Source organism: Oryctolagus cuniculus, chromosome 1, assembly GCF_964237555.1.
Source record: "Oryctolagus cuniculus chromosome 1, mOryCun1.1, whole genome shotgun sequence".
In the NCBI taxonomy this organism is placed as follows: domain Eukaryota; kingdom Metazoa; phylum Chordata; class Mammalia; order Lagomorpha; family Leporidae; genus Oryctolagus; species Oryctolagus cuniculus.
The window spans coordinates 68,684,488-68,690,773 of record NC_091432.1 but is presented as its reverse complement, the minus strand read 5'-3'; the positions used below and the strand labels follow the sequence as shown (position 1 = coordinate 68,690,773).

The window sequence follows — 6,286 nt, the reverse complement described above, 5'->3', positions numbered from 1 at the left end:
TCCAGGTGTCTCACATGGGTGACAGGGGTTCAAGCAATTGGCTATCTTTTGCTGCTTTCTCAGGCTCATTACCAGGGAGCTCTCTCTGTTTTTTCCTATTTACAGTTACAGAGTAATTTACTTATTTTTCATAGAAGTTAAATTTCCTCTCAATACTTTTCTGCTGTAAACTTGGATATAGGACAGAATATGTGAAAATCAATAATAGTAATATTGGTCCTCATCCATTTGTTTTTTTTTCTCTAGCATTAGTTCTTTGGTTTTATTTTAATTGGTCTGTGACTGTGATGATGTCAAAGAACTCATTTAAGAAGATTAAAAAATGAGCCCAAATATCATTTTTTAAAAACTATATTTAATGTATACAAATTTCATGTTTCAGATTTAGGAACATAGTTGTACTTCTACCCTACTCTCCCTGCTGCCCATGCTCCTCCCACCCTTCCTCCTCCTTCCTCTCCTAATCCCTCTCTTAATTTTTACAATGATCTACTTTCAGGTTACTTACTTAATTTATTTTCTAAGAAAGCTTTTATTTAATGAATGCAAATTTCATAGGTACAACTTTAGGAATATAGTGGTTCTTCCTCCCATACCCGGCTTATTTTTAATTAACTTTATATACAGAAGACCAACTCTATACTAAGATTTCAACTATTTGCACGCATACATACACACAAGTATAAAGTACTGTTTGAGAACAACTTTTGCAGTTACATATATATGTATACATAATGACAATATGTATACATAAGACGATGTATACATTGTCTTATGAGGAAATTAGAGTAATTAGCATATCCTCCTTTGCAGTTTCTGAAAACAGTATTTACGTTTCAGCCCATGACTCACCAGGGCTTTGGTAACTGTGTCTTGTTTTTTCAATGCTAACTATTTCTGGCAGTGAGCCAAGCAGAGGAGACCGCAGAGTCCTTGTTGTTGTGTTTTTTGCAATTGTAATTGTTTATTCCTTCAATCTTATTTTCTCTTTTTCAGCTTAAGGGATGCCAGAGCCAGCAGGAGAGAGAAACTGGAAGGACACTAACTGGAAGGTTAGTGTCGTTTTGCTCCCCCAGCTAATGTAGAATCCTACTTTTCGCTAAGACTATACTGACCATATTCCTAGACCCAGGATCGGGGAGCTCCTGTGAGCCGCTCTTGTGATGCTTCCTAGCGGCCCACAAGACCAACTAAGGACTGGGCCTGTCCAGTTTCTCTTGATTTGCAAGTTAATTTTCTCTTGGTTTTAGCTAAGAGTGGGGTTAGCAAAAAAGAGGACAAAATACTGTATATATTGTGGTTCATCAAAACAGAAGAAATATTGAGAAGTTTTGAACAGAAATGAAGGACTGTTCCCTCTCATCTTTTTTTATTTTTTAAAAGATTTATTTTTTTTATTCGAAAGACAGAGATACAGAAAGAGGTAGAGCCAGAGAGAGAGAGAGAGAGAGAGAGAGGTCTTACATTCCACTGGTTCACTCCCCAAATGACCGCAATGGCTAGAGCTGAGCTGACCTGAATCCAGGAGCTTCCTCCAGGTCTCTCACGTGGGTGCAGGGACCAAGGAGTTGGGCCATCTTCCACTGCTTTCCCAGGCCATAGCAGAGAGATGGATTGGAAGAGGAGCAGCCGGGACTTGAACTGGCACCCATATGGATGCTGGCTCTGCAAGTTGGGGTTTTAACCCACTGTGCCACTGTGCCGCTGTGCCACAGCGCTGCCCCCCCCCCCCCCCTTTCATCTTAAAACAAGCAGAATTCTCTCTGGACTGATTCATGTTGAGAAATTCAGTCAAATGAAACTTTTATGGACTATGATATTTATGGATTTAGAACTCAAAGTCTTGACTATTCCTGAGTAAAAATGGTCATGTATCATTTTGAGGAAACCCAAATTTGAATCCTGTACACTAGGACATGGACATGAAGAAGCAAGTCAGTTAACTCTGCTCTCTAGCATGTGAGGGTACAATGAGAAGTCAGCTGTATACAACATGGAATAGATCCCTTACCAGAACCTAGCCACATTGACATGCTGCTCACAACTTAATATTCTCCAGAACTGGGAGGAATAAATTTATATTGTTTATTTTTAAAAATAAGAAGAAAGATGGCTGGCGCCATGGCTCAATAGGCTAATCCTCCACCTGTGGCACTGGCACACCAGGTTCTAGTCCCGGTTGGGGCACCGGATTCTGTCCCGGTTGTTCCTCTTCCAGTCTAGCTCTCTGCTGTGGCCTGGGAAAGTAGTAGAGGATGGCCCAAGTCCTTGGGCCCCTACACCCATGTGGGAGACCCAGAGGATGCTCCTGGCCCCTGGCTTCAGATTGGCACAGCTCTGGCCATTGCTGCCAATTAGGGAGTGAACCATCAAATGGAGGATCTCTCTCTCTGCCTCTCTTCTCTCTGTGAAACTCTGACTTCCAAATAAATAAATGAATCTTTTAAAAAAATAAAATTATGTTCCACAAATGTATTGTTCATTGAAATTTTCCCAGACCTCTAATTTTCTCTCTACCTGCTTTGGGCCTGCTTAGAATTTTATCTGTACTGTTTGTATGGTTTTAATTTTATGTGATCTTGTATTAGGGTTCACTGGAGACACAGCCAGTGGGATATATGCAAGTTACTTGAGAAGGGATTTATTATACAAATTGGCTTATACAGTTATGCAGGCTGAGAAAACCCATGATATGCAGTCTACAAGCTAGAGGACAAGCAGGTGGTGGTTTGAGTTCAAGGGCTGAGAACCAGGAAGCCAGGGGAACCCCTAGTATAACTCTTGGTCCAAGGCTAAGGGCCTGAGAACCTGGAAAGTTGCTAAGGTAAGTCCCAGAGTCTGAAGGCCCCAAAACCACGGGTTCTGATGTTCAAGAGCAAGAGGAGATGGATGGGGCTGGCGCTGTGGTGCAGCGAGTTAACGCCCTGGCCTGAAGTGCCGGCATCCCATATGGGTACCTGTCGCTCCCCCATTCGCGGAGGAACGACACTAGACCCTGCGCTGTTCTTTCTGTCTGCTCAGCCCTTCCCGGGTTAGCTGCCGGCCCCTCCACCTCTGTGGAGGGGTGGCACCCCCCGCCGCTTTCCCCCGCTTCCGCGGAGGAGCGGCACACCTCCGGCTGGCTCTCTTGGGGGCTGCTCAGATGTTCCTCAGATGTTTCCCTCAGGTGTTCCTGGTGCATGTTGTCTCTCTCCTCCTTTATAGTCCTCTTCCACCAATCCATGCTTTGTTACCCACACGCCGAGCACGCTGCTCTCCTCCAGTCAGGAGCAGGATCAGCTCCTGCAGCTTATCAGTCAAGTTGGCGAGAGGCAGCTGCGTAGAGGTTGTTTGCTCCCTTTCAGCACCATATTGTGGGAGAGCAAATGCATAGAGTAAGTCTTAATTCCAGTAACTTAGTCTAGTCTCAGTTGCTCCCCACAGGTACCAGTTCTAATCCCAGCTGCTCCACTTCCGATCCCACTCTCTACTATGACCTGGGAAAGCAGTAGAAGATGGACCAAGTCCTTGGGCCCCTGCACCCATGTGGGAGACCCACAAGAAGCTCCTGGCTCCTGGTTTTGGATCGGTGTAGCTCCAGCCGTTGCGGCCATCTGGGGAGTGAACCAGCGGATGGAAGACCTCTCTCTCTGTCTCTACCTCTCTCTGTAACTCTTTCAAATAAATAAAATAAATCTTAAAAAAAAAAAAAAGAGGCCGGCGCCGCGGCTCACTAGGCTAATCCTCCGCCTAGCGGCGCCGGCACACCGGGTTCTAGTCCCGGTCGGGGCGCCGGATTCTGTCCCGGTTGCCCCTCTTCCAGGCCAGCCCTCTGCTGTGGCCAGGGAGTGCAGTGGAGGATGGCCCAGGTGCTTGGGTCCTGCACCCCATGGGAGACCAGGAAAAGCACCTGGCTCCTGGCTCCTGCCATCGGATCAGCGCGGTGCGCCGGCCGCAGTGCACCGGCCGCGGCGGCCATTGGAGGGTGAACCAACGGCAAAGGAAGACCTTTCTCTCTGTCTCTCTCTCTCACTGTCCACTCTGCCTGTCAAAAAAAAAAAAAAAAAAAAAAAAAAAGAGCAAAAGGAGATGGATATTCCATTCCAGAAAAGAAAGCAAATTCTTCCCTCCTCTGACTTTTTGTTCTATCTGGGTTCTCAATGGATTGAATAATGCTTGCTCACATTGGTCAGACCAAGCTTGCTACTCAGTCTACTAATTTAAATGCTGGTCTCCTCTGGAAACCCCCTCTCAGATACACCCAGGAATAATGTTTTATAATCTACCTGGGAATCTGTTAATCCACTATAGTTGACACATAAAATTAACCATCATAGACCTTGAATAACAATAATCTTCCTGGGCTGGTGCTGTGGTGTAGCAGGTAAAGCCACCGCCTACAGTGCCAGCATCCCATTTGGGTGCCTGTTCGAGTCCGGCACTGATCTGATCCAGCTCTCTGCTATGGCCTGGGAAAGCAGTGGAAGATGGCCCAAGTGCTTGGGCTCCTGCACCCACATGGGAGACCCAGAAGAAACTCATGGCTCCTGGCTTCAGATTGGCACAACTCTGGCCATTGAGGTCATCTGGGGAGTGAACAAGTGGATGGAAGACCTCTCTCTCTCTCTCTCTCTCTCTCTCTCTGCCTCTGCCTCTCTGTAACTCCGCCTTTCAAGTAAATAAATAAATAATTAAAAAATAAAAACTAAAACAATAATCTTCCTACTTTATCTTATTTCTGTTTCTGAGATTATAAACATTTTCAAGTTTTAAGTTGTCTTATCCAGGGCTGGCACTGTGGCACAGTGGGTTAAATCCTGGCTGGAGTGCTGGCATCCCATATGGGCGCCGGTTCTAGTCCAGCTGCTCCTCTTCTGATCCAGTTCTCTGCTATGGCCTGGGAAAGCAGTGGAAGATGGCCCAAATGCTTGGGGCCCTGCACCCACGTGGGAGACCCGGAAGAAGCTCCTGGCTTCAGATCAGCTCAGCTCCGGCCATTGCGGCCATCTGGGGAATGGACCAGCGGGATGGAAGACCTCTCTCTCTGTTTCTACCTCTGTCTGTAACTCTATCAAATAAATAAAATAAAATAAATCTTTTTTAAAAAAGTGGTCTTATCCAAGACACTCCACCTCCCACCCCACCCTGCTCCTGTCCCTGCCAACTGCTCTACTTCCACAGAGCCCAAAACATTGCCCTCATGTGACAAGGACCAATAAATGTTGAGTTGAATTGTGTAGCAAAGTAAATAGACACCTTGTAGATGATAGCATGTTTGATAAAAAGCCATTTTACTATGCTCTTTGGGTAATGTGATATGCAGGAATATATGAAATAATTGAGTCTGAGCAAGATCAATGCCTGCTGTAACATTGATGTTTATTATCCTTTTTATCTTCTAATTTGAGAATTCATCTGGTCTAGCTCTGCATTTTTTAAAGATTTTTTAAACTTAATTTCTATTTATTGAAAAGCAGAGTTACATAGAGAGAGAAAGAGAGAAAGGTATTTTCCATGCACTGGTTCACTCCCCAAATGGCTGCAATGGCCAGGGTTGAGCCAGACTGAAGCCAGGAGCCAGGAATTTCATCTGGGACTCCCAGATAATTACCCTGTAAATGTTTTCTCTGCCTTGACCTTGCTTGTCTCAATTCATTTTCTTTTTTTTTTTCAAAATGCTAAAAAAATGATAAAAATCAACATGGAGTTTTAAAACTGTTTTGTAGTAGCCGGCGCCGCGGCTCACTAGGCTAATCCTCCACCTAGCGGTGCCAGCACACCGGGTTCTAGTCCCGGTTGGGGCGCCGGATTTTGTCCCGGTTGCCCTTCTTCCAGGCCAGCTCTCTGCTGTGGCCAGGGAGTGCAGTGGAGGATGGTCCAGGTGCTTGGGCCCTGCACCCCATGGGAGACCAGGAAAAGCACCTGGCTCCTGGCTCCTGCCATCGGATCGGCCGCCATTGGAGGGTGAACCAACGGCAAAGGAAGACCTTTCTCTCTGTCTCTCTCACTGTCCACTCTGCCTGTCAAAAAATAAAAATAAAAAAAACTGTTTTGTAGTAAAAACATTGAACATGAGATTAACCCTCTTAACGAATTTTTTAAAAAACATTTATTTATTGGGACTAGCATTGTGGCATAGCAGGTAAAGCTTTTGCCTGCGACGCTGGCACCCCATGTGGGCATGGATTCATGTACAAGCTGCTCTACTTCTTCTTTTTTTGACAGGCAGAGTGGACAGTGAGAGAGAGAGACAGAGAGAAAGGTCTTCCTTTTGCTGTTGGTTCACCCTCAAATGGCCGCCGCGGCC

The 6,286-nt window shown here is 45.6% G+C and overlaps 1 long non-coding RNA gene across 1 annotated transcript; it reads left to right on the top strand.

Moving 5' to 3' along the window:
* The first annotated feature begins 994 nt into the window (after window positions 1-994).
* LOC138850086 (uncharacterized) lies at window positions 995-3,692 on the top strand. Its single transcript, XR_011389616.1, has 2 exons — window positions 995-1,052; window positions 3,424-3,692. It is a non-coding gene; the product is annotated as an uncharacterized lncRNA (long non-coding RNA).
* The last annotated feature ends 2,594 nt before the right edge of the window (window positions 3,693-6,286 follow it).